The sequence below is a fragment of the Stegodyphus dumicola genome, chromosome 5 (genome assembly GCF_044657685.1).
Source record: "Stegodyphus dumicola isolate Sdum_Otavi_A_Nest chromosome 5, ASM4465768v1".
NCBI classification, from domain to species: Eukaryota; Metazoa; Arthropoda; class Arachnida; order Araneae; family Eresidae; genus Stegodyphus; species Stegodyphus dumicola.
Window position 1 is genome coordinate 200,629,416 of NC_140772.1, and position 20,465 is coordinate 200,649,880.

The window sequence follows — 20,465 nt, forward strand, 5'->3', positions numbered from 1 at the left end:
GAGTATATAAGGTATTGTCTCCATCCTTACAGCATGCCTTCTTGGTGTAACAGCAGCGCACTCATCCTGATGTGACCGTACAATGCGATATCCATTTTGTTATTTTTTAACGTAAAATTCTCTGTTTTTAAGACACATTCTACCTATTAATTTTTCATTTGCATAGCTATTCTTAAAATGCTCATGACTTAGAAAGGTTAGTTGCATTGGTGTTTTTTTAGTTTTCCCATAAGTAATACGAATACAAGTGAATTTCATTTAAAAAAGTTCTCAGAAAATGTATCTCTTTCTTTAGACTGAAACAATCAGTCTGTTTTTTTGTTAATTAATCAGTCAACCTAACAACATCTCTGTAAAATAAAACAAGCCTTCCAATGTGAAACGTTTTTCCGACCGCTACTGTAAAGATTCTTATTAAATCTATTATAAATCGCTACATAAAATGCAATCTATACACAGAGGTCAGATTAATTTCATGATTTAAACGTGGAAAGTGTTAATTGTTTCTGTAATATTAGTTTATTTGAATGTCTTACTACATCACTGTTTAACGTTTGAAGATAATCCCAGACGTATGTTAAGATTTATCATATCTTAAAAATGCTATATGTACATCATAAATTTATTAGTTAAATAAACGAATAAACTCAATCTATTAATGATTTCCTTGCTTTAAGGCAGCTGTTTCAAGGTTCCTTTAATAATTGGCCCTCTTCCGAAATCTCCCATTGTTATCTGATTATGAAAATTGAGAACACGCGTACGAAATTTCCTGTCGGCATATTAGAAGCAGCTATTTTTGTGAAGATATTTTATTATTAGAAGGAGCTCACAGCATTTTGTCTCGAACAGCAGTCTGAAAATAAAGTAATTTATTTTGATTACTTTGATATCAATGAAGAATAGTTCTAAATAACATCAAAGAGACCTCAGCGGCTTTTAAAAGTTTTTACAACTAGGCAATTAACAATGCAAAAGTGCAACATACAGCATTTACAGCAAAGCTATCACTGCGTATTTACAAAGTTATCTCCTTTTGGGATACCCAACTTTCCAACAACTGCCCAGCCTGCCCGAGTTATAAGGTTACACATTTTTATGAGAATGGTATGTTCCATAATTACTTATCTTCTCCTGTGTGCGTTTTTGTATAAATAATGTGCTTCAATATTTAAAGAATTAAAATTGTCCCTTTCTGAAAGCAAACGTATTTTCTCACTTCTTTCAGAATGCCTTCGTGGTGCAACGGTAGCATACTCAGCGCGCATTCGAGAGGTCCAGATTCAGGTCCCGGCGAGGGCATTGCTCAATTTTCAAAGTCTCCTACTTCAAAAAAAATCCTAGTAACTGTACAGTGAGGCCCGAACTAAAAGGTGGTGGACAATAATTCGTTACCAGAATTTGGCGGTTGGATCCCCTCATCCCCAGTCGCCCTTTGAAAGGTATATTTATACAATATATATACTTTTATAATATATATTGTATAATAAATAATTTAAAATATATATTGTATAATAAATAATTTAAAATGTATATTGTATAATAAATAATATATACTTTTAAAAGTATATATCGCATCTTCTCAATAATTTACGCTTGTCTTCGTGGTATAATTGGAAGCATACTCAACGCGTAGTCGAGAGGTCCAGGGTTCGAGTCTTGGTGAGGACTATCCTTACTTTTCAAGTCTCCTGCTTAAAAAAAAAAAAAAAAAAACTAATGATTCTACAAATCTAGTTACAGTAATTTTAAAAATGATATATCCAGGTTAACTAAAATATTCTTAGGTTCTTTGATTATGTATGCAAAACAGTAACCTGCCATCTAAGTGTTGGATTATGACTTTCATACATGTTTTATTATGACTTACGGCAATTCTCAGTTCAACTGATCAAAAATAATTAATTTATTTTGCAGCTTTACATTTTCTAAATACATCCTTCTGTACAACATTTCGGAGCTCTTTATTGCAATGACATTTATTTCACTTTACTCCCCAATTTTTTAACTTTTATTGAATATTCTTGCATGACTTAAAACACTTTACTACTCGTATAAAATATTGAACCTCACAACAACTCAAATTTTACACTGAGACAGAACATAGTCCCATAAATCTCATTTGTAAATTTACGTTTAATAACTGAACTGAATTATCTGGATTACGTCTTACAGATTGGTCTGCACGGCATGCTTTACGCCCTAGATTTTTTTATATAAATTCATGTACAACTTTTGTCATCAAACTTAGTTAATCTGAAGAATCCCATTTCTGATGCTGTTAAAGCAATTAGTCTTCGGGTTGGTGGGTGGTTCTGTAAGGTGTAGTCTCAAAAAAAAAAAAAAGAAAGAAAGAAAAAAAAAAGAATATAGTTATTGATTTCATAAATCATTTTAAATATAAAATTCGTTAAGCTCGCACAAAATATAAAATAAATAAAATCTGAAAGCTTTCAGATTTTACATTACGCCCAAAGGGACTTTCTTTTACATTTTTTATGCTACCTTTATTTATTAAATACCATGGTCTTCGCACTTAAACCATAAAATTCAGTTCAACAATGATATCTCAAAATAATTTTAAAATGAACATATCTATAGATTTTCGGATACACAGTCTTGCGCGCTGGAGATAAGAATTTTTTTTTCGTACAGTGTTCCCAATGCTCGCTTTGAAATCGTTGTGTTAATCAAAATTTCGTTTAAGTTTCATAAAATATGAAATAGATAATAAAACAAATTCCAAATTTGGGCTCCAAGATACCCATATTTGGGTGCGAACGTACGTAATTCAAAATTTGATGACTCTCGTTAGCGTTGTTTTATCACAATGCGAGAAACCATCACACATTAATGCAGATTCTTCATTACTTAATTTCTTTAAATATAATACAGGGCTCTAATATGTGGTGGCAACAATTTGAAAAGTGAATTAACGTTTATAGTGAATCGACGCAAAGTGCCAAAAGAAAGTTGATAGTCCTTCTGGACAAATTTCGCCTTTGGACTAATAAAAAGAAAAATGTAAAAAAGGGACAGTTCTACATATCCGCAAAGAAAATTCTTTGAAAATGTCGAAAAAAGAAAGCTTTTTTCTCATTCCATACCTCATGGCTACAGAACAAACAGAAGTCAGATTTCTGTATGTCGTAATTTGATCCAAAGGATAGGCGTTAATTCTGGTTTTTTAAAAAAACATGTGACCAGAGATGAAATTTTATGATTTGGTTTTAATCCTGAGAAAAAACCCCAACCATCTACTTAAGTTGGAGAGGAATCACCATGACCACAGAAACTTCAGTTTCAGAAATCTGTAGAATAGAAACGATGTTGGTGGCCTTTCTTGGTTGGGAAGGGATAATTCACAAGGAGTTTGTTCCTTGTGAATTATCCCTTCCCAATTTCCTATTTACGAAATCCCCTTTATTAATCCCCTTTTACAAAACGTATCACAGTTCTCATCTTCTTTTATCCCCCTTATTCACCAGATTTGGTATCCACGGATTATTTTCTGTGCTAGCAGACAAGCTTACCAAATGGCCAAAACAAAATTCATAAGTTCCATTCCTTAAAACATTTACTGTATTTAGAAAAGACGGATGGCAATTTAAAAATTCCACCTTGTACGAGCTTAGACGCAGCACGCCGAGCAACAATGAAGTTCAACGAAAAAAGCAACTTGCAAGTTGCAAAAATTAGCATTTTCAGAGTGTTTTATTAATATCTTACTAGCACACAAACAAACGCGCGCATATTTTAATAGTATTAATTTCTGTTTTCTCAATTTCACCTTTAAAGTAAAGTCTCAGTTCAGAGTAGCGTTGCCACCTCTTGGCTATCGAAATCCGGGAGAGAAAAAAGTTTCCGAGAGAAGAAAAAAAAATTTTTTTCTCAGTCGCAACTGAAAAACCCTCCGCTTCCTTAACCTCGTTTAAAAGTATTTTTTGAGCTGCAGGAGCAAGCACACTCACGCAAATACTTGTACATTTTGTTCTACCACAAGCAATCGTTTTTGACACAGAAGAATCTGGAATCTGCTATAACGATTTGTGAAATCCTGGCTATTAAAACTACGATGGTGCTTAATCTTATGATAGACTGAAGTAATTTTAATTGCTGATATATTGTCCTGTTCTGAAGATTTCTAAACCGATTGCCATGAATTCCTATTCAATATTAACGATTGGTGTTTCTTGCTTTGGGGAATGTACAGTTAAAGCTCTAACACCTTTGTACTTAATATTAACCGTTTTCCGCCATACTTTACATTCTTCGTTAAAGTTGTCTCTCTTCGTAAGCTAATCAAATTGAGTTAACCACTTGTTCTTGAAACGACGTCGAATATTTTGTCTTTTATTGTGGCACTTGTTCACTTGCAGAATCAGAATCGTGTTTTTTTTTTTTTTTTTTTTTTTTTTTTTTTTTTTTTTCCCTACTAAACATTATGAAGGCATTTAAATAATTTCAAAATACGCACTTGTTTGTGGATAGCTAGTAGCTAATTGCAGACTAAATTAAAAAATGGATTGAAAATAAGAGGGTGACAGGAGATGAGGGTGCGTGCGCGCGATACTCCGGCATGAAACCACTACTCATCCCGTAACTCACTGCTCACCGTAGATCGCTGCTGCAAAGAATATGTATTGACATAGACGTTCTTTGGCTGCTGTGCGTGGTGGTGTGATTTTCGATGCTCTCAACCATTTAGTCCGGGAGCATTGTGTCATTATTTTCGAGAAACTTGATATTTCGGCAGAGTAATATTTTTTTAAATTCCTTCCGGAGCCGGGAGATTTTAATTTCCAAGACTCAATTCCGGGAGAGGTGGGAACCCTAGTTCAGAGGTGTATATTTTAACAGCACTAGAAACGCTCATCAAACCGTAAACATAGACCTGTTCAGTATTTCGAAAGACTTTCTTAGGATCAACTGACTTTCGGATCTTGTCTTCCTTTGTCAGACGTTTGAAGATAAGCAACAACAACATCAACAATAGTATCCCGAAACATAAGTTCTATGAAGGAATCAAGCACCTGCATGAATACAGTATGTTAGGCGTTACCACTGTCTTTTGTAAGCTAAGACGTAAGAATGTTATTTCTTGCAACTTGATTTTGTACAAACGTAGTCCTGGAGCTTTATTAGTCCTTTTTTATGAGCTCTTAGTCCTGTAGCTGCACCTATTCCTATTTCTAACTACTCGTTCTTTATTTTATAACTATAATGGTCGGCAAACTATGTTCATTTCTTGCATTTCCTAAAAATGGGTCATATCTTCGAAGGAACATACTATAATGCTGAATTGTAATATTTAACTTGAACCTGCTATGTCCATGATCTTATGGATTCAAATATAATTAACGTATGGTTTAATTCTTTTTACCTTTGCCTGTAAAATATATATTGCCTTACTTACACATACCTGTAAAATATATGTGGTTATTTTTAATGAAAAAATTGATTACATCTTAGACTTCAATAAAATTAAAATTACTAAGCATGTCTATGACTAACATGCATAATTTTCTTCACGTTCCCATAGGACTTCCGATAATAGTTATGTACAAAATTTTCTCTATATCAATTAAAATTAGCCTTCAGTTATCCCATTGGTTGACTGTCCTATAATAAATACTATTGTCAGAATAGATAAGAGCACTGAAAATTGCTACCTCGACCTGCGCTTAAATCTCAGCAAACAAGTTGATTGCAATGGCGGTTTTCCTCATGTGAAACGTAAATATGACCCGATTTCCCTTAGAGAACTCTGCAGGATGACATCTTTAGTCTTATATAACCATCGAATTGCGTTTCCTTAACCATTGAACGAACAAAACACTTGAAGATTGAAACGAAACACTTGGCGAACGCTCAACATTTTAAACTTAAATACCACGCGAGATGAATCTGATCGAGCTAAACGATATAATGTCCGTCTTTTTAAGTACCTCTCTATCTTTGTCTTTCATGACAGAATATTTCACATTTCTATTGTCTAAATACGATCCTAATAGTTTAAGCGAAAAATAGTTTAGCGGACCCTTTATGTAATATAAAAAGTTATTAGTGTTATTTAGATTGACAGACAGCGTTTTATAAAACTATTACTGCTCTCATTCTACCCTCTCAAATGATCTAATAAAATCTTAATTGCCACATCTTGCGCAAAGGAAAGGATATCGCCCAAAAAACCTTTCACTCAGAACATCATAAACAGATTCCAAACGTATTCCAAACAATAAATAAAACATTTCAACTTAGCACTTTTTTCGTCCGTCGCGTCGTTTTAGTAGTCATATCAGTCGCGTCAAATTTTGTTTGAAATGCTGTACTTTCCTTTAAAATGTAGACACTCCAGTGGCGTCGAAAGTAATAAAAACCTAAGAGACTGTCAGAAATAGATTATACTCCAAACTTTTTTAGTATATTTTTTTATCTCAGAACAAAGGAGTAATTCGCAAAATATATCTTCTCTGTCAGCTATGTTTAGACTGCGAGATAAAGTATTGCAGTTGTCGATGTTAAAACTTAAATTCATAAATTCTGGCGCATGTAATTATTTACTAATCTGCGTATGGAGCTCTTACGACTACAGTTACCAAAATCAAGTTTGAATCTCGACAGCAATACACGTACTGTTGCTTTTTTTAATATCATGAGTGACCAGCTCTGTCCTAATTTCGATTAAAATTATCTTTGTAGACAAAATCCGAGGGTCGCGTTCATAAATTTTTAGGTTAATACATTCTCTAAAGACATTACAGTCACGAAACTGCATACGATATTTATCCGCCTAGGCCTTGATTTGAACCTAGTTATTGATGTAATATCCAGCTTTTCAACAGGAGGGGAATAAGCAAATGAAAAACGAAGAAGTAAAACGAATGAGCCACAGTTTGACTTTTACATACTGAACTGATGCAAGCTCCCCACTAATAAATCCTAACTAAAATAAATTAATAACGAAAGTAAATTAATTACTTAACACTGTGTAAGAGCAAATTCGTCTTGCTGGCTGAGTAACAACTTCAACTCAAATTTAGTATTAGCAGAGGATCCCAAACTGTTAAATTTTCGACTGTACCTGCTTGATATTTAACGTCAATTAATTACTTGTTTTTGGAATGAGCGCTTGAAAAGCATAGGAAAGAAAAATTAAGAATTTACAAACAGAACAAATATATAAAATTAATTTGAGCTGCCCAGACGGTATAGTGGTTAGGGAAGCCTATTACGGTACCTAAGGCCCCAGGTTCGAATCTCGGAGGAGGGATGAATGTTTGTAAATGCATAGTATCCTTGCGGCATGGGGGCACTCTCAGTATGCAGCGAGCTAAAAGTCCTATCGAGAAATTGCTGGTAGGGTAAGAGGAGTGGGATACCCTGGAACCCGTGCCCCCCCCCGAGATGCTCTCCATCAAAATTGGGGCGAAACTGAGCAAAGTCTTGCTGTCACCTGTTATGGTTCTCAAGGCTCTTGTCAACGACAGGCGCAATCTTGTACTCTTTACCACGATGAATTTCGTGGGGCTTGTTCTGATATTACTGCCAGTCAGTTGAGAAAAGTCACAACACCAACAACGACAATCTTGTTTTGGCCAGTGTGATAATAAGATTCCAAATGCTTCACAATGGTATCAATGTTAATTAATTTCTTAAATTATACATTATTCTATGTATTGGCTGAGTGAACCCATAGTGGCTTAAGGCATATTCTTAAAATATTATATTGTTGATATTTCATCGGATAGTATGCTAGTTTGTAAATAATACAAGAAAACTTATACTATTTATGAACTAGCATACTAGCTGTCGAAATATCAATAATTTCAATAAAAATAGTAAAGAATTATTTTATCAAAGTGCATAATATCCATTCAGTTCATGCCTCATCTGTAAAGTTACTACTTCTTTAATCTTCCGACTTCAATAACTTTGGTACCAAATACTCATTCTAGAAGTATGTAGCGTAATTTCGATATCTGGTGCATTTTATACATTTGTTGAGCATATGTTTCTTGCTTGCAGAGTTTCAAGTGCCTAGGCTTCGAGAAGTTTTCACAGAACATCGGCATCGAAACTAATTACTAGATAAAATTCAAACGTAAAATTAGGCAAAAAAAATATTATATATTGTTCAAGACTTGTTAATTTACCCTTTTCGGACATAAAATTCGTCCTCCTTGATAAGAAACTTTAATGCTCTTATGCTATAAATTCCCCAAGAATTAAAGTCAGAAATGGAATCTTTGAGAATCAAATATGGAACATTCTTGGGGAATTTATAGCATATCTTGCCAGTGTGGTTTGAGGTATAAGCCAAACTAAAAGAGCCACATAGTTTCGAATCAAGCAGCACGAATCTTAAGTCCGAAATTAAAATGTCTTCGATAGCTAATCATAATTTTGACTTTGGGTCTGCATAAATTATCCAAAACTTCCATTCGTGAATTGGATTTGTTTGAAGCTTTTTACATTCACAAAGATTTATCTTGTTTACTTTGTACAGAAATTAGGATATTTTGAAAGCAGAAGACGTGAATAATGAACAATGCTCTCACTGGGACTCGAACCACGGACCTCTCGAATACGCGCCGATTGTGCTGACCATTGCGCCACGAAGGCATGCCAAGAAGGCGGGAGAAATACCTTACACCCTATTTTAAAGGATGACTGGGAAATAGGGGACCCTAATCGCCAAATCCTGGTGGTGAAGAATCATCATCCACCACCTATTTTAGTTTAGGCGCCACAGTAGATACATAAGAAGGCGGAGAAATACCTTACTCCCCATTTTAAAGGATGACTGGGAATAGGGAACCCTAATCGCCAAATCCTGGTGGTGAAGAATCATCATCCACCAACTATTTTAGTTTGAGCGCCACTGTAAATACATTAGGTTATTTTTGAAGCAGGAGACAGGAAAAATCAGTTAAGTCCTCGCCGGAACTCAAACCACGGACCTCTCGAATACGCGCCGAGTGTGCTGACTATTATACCACGAACGCATGCTAAGAACGCGGGAGAAATACCTTATAAGTTAATGATTTTAAGTTCCATCCAATTCCTTTTTAACGCTTTTAATATTCAACTAACTTAATTTTTAAATCCACTACCTTCTGATCCACTTTACAACAGTAAGGCCAATTCACACCATCGCGATCACGCGTTCGGTCGGAAAGCGGTAACCAAACAGAAACGAGGTCAGAGGCTGAATATTCCTAACGACTGGAGACCGCGCGAGTTGATTCAATTTTTCGCCGCTTGCCTCGTCAGTTTCAGATGTCTGGTTTCAAATGTCCGGTTTATACCACTGTTTTTAAATGAATATAAGTTCAAAAATTCTTGAGGAAAACGTAAAGTCAGATGGGTTAATCTTAATAAAAATTTCAGATGATAATTAAAAATACATAAGGCAAAATCTTAATGAATTATTTAAAGAAAAATTCTCAAGTTTATTAAGAGTAGTAAACCTTAATTATTGACTGTAAATGAGATATGGTTGATCATTTTTACACAGCAGTCTAAAGCAATAGATTGTTGCGAGAAAAACGTGATGGATTTCGGAATCCGAAATTTTGAATTAAAATTTACATCAATTTAATGTTGCTTCTGTTGCCTAATGGATAAGGCGTTGGCTTTGTCAAAGATTGTGGTTTCAAGTGTCTCCAGAGACGATTATGGTATTTAATTAAAAAAATATTTATAGAAAAATTTATCACTACTTTCAGAGTAGAACAGATGCTTGTTCGGTTTCCTGAAAGTGAAGTCTGAAAACTCCACGTAAGACATCCTAGCGCGGAGGTAACATACTGAGATCTTTCAAAACATATTAGATGCTTGTGGTGTGCATATTGGTTACAGCCGAAAACATCGCCGCAAAAACATTGCAGACGAAAACGTCGCGGAGAAAACAACGGAAAGCGAAAACGTCGTGCTACAAAACATCGTGGGAGAAAACATCGCAAAGAGAAAACATCGCAGTTCTAAAACATCGTCGTCGAAAATAAAGCGGTTGAAAACTTCGCAATTTAAAAACATCGTCGTCGAAAATGTCGTGGTAAAAAATAAAGTATCTACAAATCATCGCATGACGATAACATCGCAGACATGCTTTTTTTCATACATGCTTTTCGCAAACATGCTTTAATAACTGTAAATGGATATTCCCATAATGATTTGTGAACGCAAAATGGAAAGAAGGATAATTTTTACTTTCACATTTTTTTTTTATTAACTAATAAATTTTTGCTGAAAAAGTAATAAGGAAACCTAAGCAGAGCAAATTCATGCAACTTATAGCAATTAATAGAATTTTAAACCGACATAGTTAACTAACAAATGCCATTAATAAATCATTTTTAAAAAAGTTTTTACTGGTAATTTTTCATGAAAAGTATAAGCTATAAGTTGTATTTAATTTTCTATGCTTAAGTTTCCTTATTACTTTTTCAGCAAAAATTTATTAATTAATAAAAAATGTGAAAGTAAAAATTATCCTTCTTTGCATCTTGCGCTCACAAATCATTATAGGAATATTCATTTACAGTTATAAAAGCATGTTTGCAAAAAGCATGTATGAAAAAAGCATGTCTGCGATGTTATCGTCATGCGATGATTTGTAGATACTTTATTTTTTACCACGATATTTTCGAAGACGATGTTTTTAAACTGCGATGTTTTTGAACCGCTTTATTTTCGACGACGCTATTTTGTACCACGATGTTTTAGGACTGCGATGTTTTCTCTTTGCGATGTTTTCTCTTTGCGATGTTTTCTCCCACGATGTTTTGTAGCACGACGTTTTCGCCTTGCGTTGTTTTCTCCGCGACGTTTTCGTCCGCGATGTTTTTGCCGCGATGTTATCGGCGGACACCGTGCATATTAGATGGTTCGGTCCTCGCTTTTCCCACCTTTGATGATGTTGAGGATGTACTAAAATTTTATTTACCGCAGCTCTATTTTTTTTGTGCAAAAAAAGTTTTTATTCATTTTTCACTGATTATAAACGTAATTTTCGCCATCATTTTTCTTATAACAACGAGCCTTTGGCATAATTCATAAGATGATCTGACTACTCTTATCCGATTCTTTTTCGTCTGAAGTCAGACTAAGAAAAGCGATAGTGGCATTAGTATAAAGTTGCTGTTTTATCTAATTTTTATAAGTTTTGTGAGTTTTTAGTTTTAAATAACTGGTAACGACTATTAAAAAACTAAGAAATTTATTATTTACACAGAAAGGAAGCTTGCCAGTATGGAACATTTAACATAAGATGAAATTTATCCTTAGATAGAAGCTGATTTTATGGATTACTTCTGGGCATTTTAATGGCTTCGTGTTTGTTTCTCTAAATATGCATGTGCACTTTCCAGTCGTCTTATGTAAAAACTTAGCCAGAGGTTTAGTCTTGATAACAGTTTTTTATTAGTTTAAAGAATACTTGCATGAACATTAGCAAATTTATTAATTGTGTAATTCAATTTTTAAAATAGAAAAAGAAATATTATATAATATGCAATTACTTCAATGACTTGTAGACAAAAATGACTTTATAAAATAAAACTTTAGACAGTGGCTCTTCATTAATATATGAATGACTAATTGAAGTAATTATAGTTACATTTAAGATGAAAAGTATCTACGTAAAGAAAAAACTATGTTTTTAAAACACTTTTTTAATTTCTATTGTCTATTAACTTTTTTAAGTAATTGCTTCCTTTTTCCAAGTGTGATGTTTATTTTTAAAATCCTACATACAATTAAATAAAATATAAATTTTTATTTACACTAATTAAAGTATTTATATTAAGGGAAGTTCATACATCATGAAACACGTTTTATGGTGCTCTACCCCACGAAACATTCACTCTCTAAAATCAAAATATGCAGTTAAGTATTTTTAATTATCAATCAACAAAATTCATAAAGTAAATTAGGTATACGCAACGATCATTTTCTGGCATATCTTATTCCTGTCTTCCAAGTGATTCTTTTCTGCGATATTCTGACAAAATTGTAGTGTTCTGCTTTTGTAGGAAGGGTACAACGACGGCTAGAAATTCGTCAAACTGATAAAGCGTCATGCGAAAGCAATTAAAAGAAATTTCGGTGTCATTCCAGCGCATTTCTTTAATTAAATTATTTGCATCTCGTTGCTGCAGTTATTTCTCACTTATTAATATACACCACTGTTCTCTACTTCTCCTACGTAAACCAAGAAGTAAAATATGTTTCAATGTAGCAGAAATTGGTTCCATATTAACCTAAAAAAACTTTTAAAAGACAAAATACAGCACAAAATGTTTTTTCCTAAATTTCCGATATGAGAATCCATCTAAGTTTCGCATATGATAACTTTTATAGCGAAAATTTGCGACCTGGTGTGAACTGACTTTCGCGGAAACCGTTTTTTCCGCGCTTCCGTTTTCGCCCCAGTGACCCAGCGTGTGTTTTTTGTAAGTTTACGACGTTGCGGCCCGCTATATGCCATTCTTGCTGATTCCTTTGCTCCTGATGAAGAGGGGCCTGTTCCTGTTTCCTTGCCAGTATGGGAAAGTTTGCATTCTAAATCGATTGAGTTTGGACTAAATCTACGGCAAACTCAAGGTTGTTGCTCTGCTAATTTTAAGTTTCACTTTGGAGTGTTTCTCTTTTGTTTTGTTTTATTTCACTTCCGATTTATGTGCGACTCCTGAACATGATCTGAAATTTTTAAATTAAACATTTTTGTCAATTTTTTTTTCAGATAAAATCCAAATTTTATACCTTTTACTGAGGTTTCTAAAACTAATGCAAAATTTTACCTTATCATTTACTCAAGTTTGAAAAATCTTGAGAAGGCACTGATGGTCGTACAACGTTGAGCTCCAAACTGCTTAAACTTAATTTAAATTAGTCTAACCTTTAAGCCTGCAAGAAAAAATTTCGTCTCGGTTTTTACTATAAACTTAGGAAGCTAAAATGAACACAACGATAGCAGAAAATCAAACAATTAAGATTTATAGTATTACTTTTGCTTGATATCAAATTGTTGCTTTAAACTTAACAAATTCTTACTTCATCTATTCGTGGAGATAGAAGGCGGCACGAAAAACAAATTATATACAATAAGGAATTTAATTCTATCCCCAAAACCTGGCTCGTTACATTTCACTAAATAATCACCGAGTATGTAACAGCCAGAAAGAAAAACTTACAGCATCATAGGCTTCTCACTCACGTCAGAAACACCAGCAATAGAGTAGTTAAGTCCCCAGAACACTGCTAGTTCAACCAGGTTTGATTTTTAAAAATAAACAAAGGCTTTGCCGCATCTTTCAGATATACCTGCCGATGCCATTATCTCTTCTACTTGAAAGACTGATCTACTTCATGCATTAGGTTTGAAGATTTCACGTTGCTTAATATCTGTCTTTCTGCGGCAAAATCAAAAGAAATATCAAATAGTAAATAAAACACCATTGTTATATACAGATTCGAATTTCAACGGACCTGGTTCTAATCCTTACCTTATCGCAGAGTAGGTTATTTTTAACCTTTCTGCCACGAGATATCTGCGATCTCTTAAGGAATGAGATTTACAACATTGGTTTATTAGGCACTCATTCCATGGAAATTTTTTCTGTAAAGTATTTGCTAACCAAAAGTTTGTTACTATCTAGTTACGAAAAAATGGAACACCCCGCTGGAACCCTTTTATACCTGGCTTTATGGGCGTTTCCGTGATTATTCGCTTGTGTAGCGAGATAAGTTTGGTTTGGTTTATGTGATTACGGCAAAGCCTCGAGGACAATCTGTGAAGAGAAGGGATGCCTGCTTGGAGGACTTTCTAAGGGAAACTGGCTCGTATACACTTTACACATGGCGGAAACCACGAAGCCAGTCCGTTCGCGAGATTCGAACCTCGGACCGAACAACCAGTGTTCAGCAACTTTACCGCTCGGCTGTTGGTAAGACCGTAACGTAAATAAGAGCTAGTTTTTCTTAGAAAATCATTTCCAAAGGCATTCCTTCCCATACATAGGTAGCCTTCGTGTGTTTTGCCTTATTTAAATAAGCTAAACCAATTTTTAAGTCAGAAAATATCATTTATTAAAATAACACCCAAAGTCTCGTAAAGCAGATTTTGAGGTTTTCCAGCAAGTAAAATTTCGACTTTTTTTCGTGTTAAGTAAAATTTCTCTTTTGTAGCGCATCGAAAATATAAGTCTAGAACTTCTACACAGGTCTGAAACTTATCTGAAACAGAAGCTGAAAATTTAATTAGAATAAGTTTTTAATATTAACTAATTACAGTTTCAATCCGATCCACTTTGAAGCAAGTGCAATTTCAGAAATTTATTTTCAATCTACTTGGGAAACAAATCAGGTATAAAAGGGTTCCAGCGGGGTGTTCCATTTTTTCGTAACTAGATAGTAACAAACTTTTGGTTAGCAAATACTTTACAGAAGAAATTTCCATGGAATGAGTGCCTAATAAACCAATGTTGTAAATCTCATTCCTTAAGAGATCGCAGATATCTCGTGGCAGAAAGCTTAAAAATAACCTACTCTGCGATAAGGTAAGAGATTAGAATCAGGTCGGTTGAAATTCGAATCTGTATATAACAATGGTGTTTTATTTACTATTTGATATTTCTTTTGATTTTGCCGCAGAAAGACAGATATTAAGCAACGAGAAATCTTCAAACCTAATGCATGAAGCAGATCAGTCTTTCAAGTAGAAGAGATAATGGCATCGGCAGGTATATCTGAAAGTTGCGGCAAAGCCTTTGTTTATTTTTTAACTGGAGTGTTACATTTCCGCTTATGCAATGAAAAATTAAATTTTTTGTTGCCTTTTTGTTTTTTTGTTTGTTTGTTATCTTTAATGATAGAATAGTTTTTAATGGATAACTTGTTATGATTTTGTTTAAGTTTGATGGAAAGAACTGTCAATTAATACTTCTGAAACTGCATTCTTGAGATTCATGGTTCAAACTAAGCTTAGATTACTAACGTTCCTAAAGTTGGGGCAATCCAACCAAGCGGTAAAATCACTGAACACTGGTAGTTCCGACTGGGCTCGATTCCAGGCGAACGGGTTAGCTGCATAGACATTTTCATGGCTTTCCGCATGTGTAACGTGCATATGAGCCAGTTTTCCTTAGAAAGTCCTCCACGAAGGCATCACTTCCGTTAATCAGATAGCCCATGCGTGCTTTGCCATAATTAAAAAACCATATCCTCCTAAAGGTTACGAGTTAATTTATCTATACATTTTTTTACCTCCATTTACGAAAACACGATAAATTTTGAATTAGTAAATATAAGATTAAAACATTAATAAAAATAATATTCCAAACATCTTTGCACAATCAGCAACAATGACATTGTGTTTATCAGAAAACGAATAAGTTAACATTAGCAAACATCGTTTTTTTTTTTTAATTGCGTTCCATTGCTGCTTGCTTCTAAAATTAAGCCAAGTTGTGAAAGCAAAAGGAAAGATCTTGAAAATAAAAACGCTACTCTAGAAGACATATAAATGATAAGAAAGCAAATAACTGCTTCGTGAGCTTATATATATATATAATATAAAAAACTTGCAAATCAGCTTTATAATTTAATTTACCAATAGCCTCTTTCTTAAACATTTTTAATTTGGGTATTTCCTCTCTGTATTCTGAAAATAGTAATAACGTTTCTGGACTGCGTCATTTCTAAATTACTCTATGGCACTTGGCTTGCGTAACGGAGATGAAGTAGCTAATTCGTATAAGAACTCAGAATTACGAAAACTGAAACTTTTCTCTTTATAACCAAAATCTTCTCTTCGTGAGCCATACTGGATAATTGCGCACTTTAGCTTCTACCTCTCTTTCCGTTAAGACGCTGTTTCTTTCTGTTCTCTCTTCCTATCGCAGCAGCATGAAAACGTAGATGTTCTTGAATAGGCACGGTTAGAGTGCCAAGTAAATTGTGACTGCAAATATCAATTGAAATAAAGCTGAATATTTAATCTTACTCGGCTGCCAAGTTTCCTCTTCAATATGGATCTACTTTCTATGACATCAACATTGCTACGTCTTTTTCATTACATGTATGTGGGATGTAACAGGGTGTGATGGCTGTTTCGGGAAATAATTTGCGACCTCAGGGTTGATATTCTAGATTTGGTGATCTACCCCTGAATTCGTCTCTTCTCGCGAGTTCCAGATTTTTCTATCTTGTGTAACGTTTTAATGCAGATACCTCTTGTCCAATCAAATTAATTGTAAACCAAAACTCTGAACTGAAACTTTTCCACTCCCAACCTTCTTCCTCTGAAAGTACTGTAACTCTTTCCCTCCTCCACGTTAGCTCTTCTGCTGGCGAGACGCTTTTAATGTAGGCTGCTGCCGCTTACTTGCTTAAAACGACGTCGTACTTCAAAATGCAACTTGCTGTATTCAAATATAATTACGAAACATCTTGTCTGAAAAAGAATGATTTGATATGCGTAAAAAAAATAAAGATTGTGAATTTTCAAAATACATTGTGCTAAATAGCGTCATTATTCTTTCCACTCTGCCACCTTCAAGTCACTACGATCTTCTCGGTCATCTGTGCAGTATTGTAAGCTGTTCAAGTTCCAGTGCCTTCATCTACGCATTTTTTAAATTATTACATGCATATATTATATACTATACGAAATCGAAAAATTGATGTCATTCGCATTGTTGCCATCATATTGCAGTGTATTAAAATAGAAATTTCAGTATCTGTAAGTACATCGGTACGGGATATTTTTTAAAAGATATAAAAATTTGTAGGAAAATAAAGCGGAAAGAGTAAAAGATGAATATTTTTAACTTTATGGAAACGTGTACTAACATTTGGAAAGACAGAGAATTAATGTCATAATTTTTCGGATGTGTGATCCAAAATCAGTATCCGGGCATGCATGGCAAAGCTCTCCTGTTGTAAAATCAACAATTGCATCAATATTTCTGTCGTGTAGCTCATTAGCAGACGCTATTCTATATTGAATCTTTTGCAGACAAGAGAAAAAGTTTAGAAGAAAGTCTGTAAGATCTCCAACCGAAACATGCAGAGACTGTTCTCGTCTGCGCAGTCGCAGTTTAGAATATAAAAAACGTTAGAACATATAAAAATGTTAGAACATATAATATCATCTTATATTGCATTTTGATCAGTAGATTATTTGTATTCAAAAGTTTACATTGTTTTATGTGAAATAAAATTTTAATAATTAACAAGATTTTAACGTATTTTATATAATCAAATGTGGCCGCCCAGAAGTTATAGGGGTTAGGGAAGCCTGACTGCGAGATTGAAGGGCCTGGGTTCGAATCACGAAGAAGGCATGGTTGTAACTGTCCGTCCCCTTCTTTGGAGGTGATGGTGGCCCACCTATTAGGTGCCTCTTTAATAATAAAGAGACCACCACATCTGGCCTTGGATGGCCACATCTGGCCACTAATGGACTGGGTTCACAATCTGCTATTAGAAAAATATATATATAATCAAATGTTCAAATTAAAATACACAATTAGACATTGAATAAGAGGTAATTACGTTCCATTTTTAATTATGCTGTTAATTAGCACCTGCCACTTTTTATTATGCTAACCGAGTTGTTTGGGAAATTCCATTTTGTATCAAATTTGATATAAGTAGCGAAATCAGGGAAAAATGAGATTCGAACCTGTCGAGTGTGAGTTGTTGAGTCAGTATGCAAGTATCCAAAAGGAAAGCAAGTCCTGAGTTCAGTTCCCAGTCGTCCTGCTAGTGCCATGTGGGGAAGACCGCTGAATGTTGGGAGTTCAACCCAAGATCAAATCCAGCGAGCGGATTGGCTGCATGTTTGTTTATCGTGGTTTTCCCCATGAGTAACGAGAATATTAGCCAGTTTGCATTAGAAAATCCTCCACAAAGAATGAAGACATCCCTGTCTTTAGCCAAATGCCCTTGCGGATTGAACCACATATGAATAACCTACATTTATTTCCAATCGAAGGGCAGTCTTTAAAAAGTACAATGGATAATTTTCATAAAATTGCGTACTAGGAGAAAGACTAGAGTACCATGCTGCAAGGAAGACTAGAGTACCATGGGCTGAAATAGAAATGCATATAAATTTTACATTTTCTGCTTGTAAACATCTATCAGCAAAAAAGAAACCTGTCAAGCGACTCCACGCATACTTCAAGCTATGATTCATGTCTCAATATTGTGCAATAACCGAATGTTAGAAGAAAAATATGATTGTAAGATAACACATCGTGAGTGCGAAATCTCCTTCTATTATCTAATCGTTTCTCCTCAGGTATATGTGAAGTGTGGAGGTTGGTATTTATGTTTTTCTGTTTGCTCTGTCTTACTTTTTCTCAGTTCCGATAATGTCAAAAAACAGAATAGGGCTATGTAGTGATATACAGATCGAACTTCGAACTTCAGGTGCAACCGAGTACAAAAATCTTAGGTTTAGTTATGTGCTGGAAAAGGTAACACTATTTTTTTAAAATACAGCATGTTTTTCAGTACAGAAGCTGGACTGACCGCATCCATATATTCACTCACTCACACATACACAAATAAATAACTGGATACTTTATGACGAAAATAATTTTAAATTTGCTTATTAGTCCAAAGGGATTTCAGTCCCGAAGGACTATTGCTTTCGTTTTGGCATTTTGCGTCGGACTCATAAACGTCGGTTCACTTTTCAAACTGTTGCCACAAAATGTTAGAGTCCTGCATTATATTTGAAGAAATTAAATAATAAAAAATCTGCATAAATGATTGTCTATTTCTCGCATTGTGATAAAACAATGGTACATAGAGCCATCGAATTTTGAATGACGAAATCCTACTGCGAATATGGGCATCTGAAATCCCAAATTTGGAATTTGTTTTATTATAGATTTTATATTTTTTAAAACTTTAACGAATTTTTGATTTACAAACTCAATGCTTTAAAAGCGAGAAATGGCAACGTTATATAGAAAAAAAATACTTTTATCTCCAGCTCGCGAGACTGTGTATATCGGAAATTCTAAAGATATGCTTAATTTAACATTATTTTGCGATATTGCTCTTGAACTGAATTTTATGGTTTAAGTGCAAAGAACATGATATTTAATAAATAAAGGTAACACTCAAAACGTTAAAAAAACGCCCCTTTGGACGTAATTTAAAATCTGAAAAATTTCAGATTTTTTTTTTTTTTTTTTTTTTTAATATTTTTTAAACTGAATGCGTCAGTTTTTAAATGCCTCTTTTACACAGTCAAATTAACTGCTACACTCTCATATTCGTTGAAGGTAATTATTTTAAATCATAAAATTTAACTATCATAATATTTTATCCATACAACCAGAAAAAGACACAAGTAATATTTTGCGGATTTTAAATAAAAATTGGGTTTTTTTTTTTTTTTTTAGTCCAAAGGGATTTCAGTCCCGAAGGACTATTGCTTTCGTTTTGGCATTTTGCGTCGGACTCATAAACGTCGGTTCACTTTTCAAACTGTTGCCACAAAATGTTAGAGTCCTGCATTATATTTGAAGAAATTAAATAATGAAAAATCTGCATAAATGATTGTATATTTCTCGCATTGTGATAAAACAATGGTACATAGAGCCATCGAATTTTGAATGACGAAATCCTACTGCGAATATGGGCATCTGAAATCCCAAATTTGGAATTTGTTTTATTATAGATTTTATATTTTGTAAAACTTTAACGAATTTTTGATTTACAAACTCAATGCTTTAAAAGCGAGAAATGGCAACGTTATATAGAGAAAAAATACTTTTATCTCCAGCTCGCGAGACTGTGTATATCGGAAATTCTAAAGATATGCTTAATTTAACGTTATTTTGCGATATTGCTCTTGAACTGAATTTTATGGTTTAAGTGCAAAGAACATGATATTTAATAAATAAAGGTAACACTCAAAACGTTAAAAAAACGCCCCTTTGGACGTAATTTAAAATCTGAAAAATTTCAGATTTTTTTTTTTTTTTTTTTTTTTTTTTTTTTTTTTGTAAATAGCAAATACTACTAAAATACACTGGTGTAAGAAATTCAGAGAGTTTTAATATTTGATCTACGATCTCTCCAGAAATACTGAACAGATTTTAATAAAATTTGGTGTGAACATAGGTTGATATAATACAAACGAAATAAACATTCGACAGTTATTATAGACACACATGTTCCTGTGTAACTCTCATGGGAGTCTGAAGGTCTGAAACAGCGGTTGCAGAAGACACAAAAGAAATCGGTTAACAGGGGGTACGGTCCCCTCTTACAGCCATACAGGCCTCGCAGCGTGATGTCATATTGGAAATAAGGCAGTTTATCAGTGCTTGAGGCAATTGGTCCCACTCATTCAGCAACGCTGTTTTCAGTTCCTGGATAGTTCTCGGAGGGGGTTGCCAGTTGCAAATGCCGTCCCCAGAGCGTCCCAGACA

The 20,465-nt window shown here is 34.1% G+C and overlaps 1 protein-coding gene across 5 annotated transcripts in view; it reads left to right on the plus strand.

Moving 5' to 3' along the window:
- LOC118189786 (G protein-activated inward rectifier potassium channel 3-like) overlaps positions 1 to 20,465 on the plus strand; it is a 122,460-nt gene that overhangs the window by 54,079 nt on the left and 47,916 nt on the right. For 2 of the 5 annotated variants that reach the window (XM_085817536.1, XM_085817535.1), the window contains exon 2: positions 1,229 to 1,442. The exons of the other annotated variants lie outside the window; for them this stretch is intronic. The gene's annotated coding sequence lies outside the window, so the exon portion shown is untranslated. The remainder of the gene's footprint in view (positions 1 to 1,228; positions 1,443 to 20,465) is intronic. 5 annotated transcript variants of the gene reach the window in all.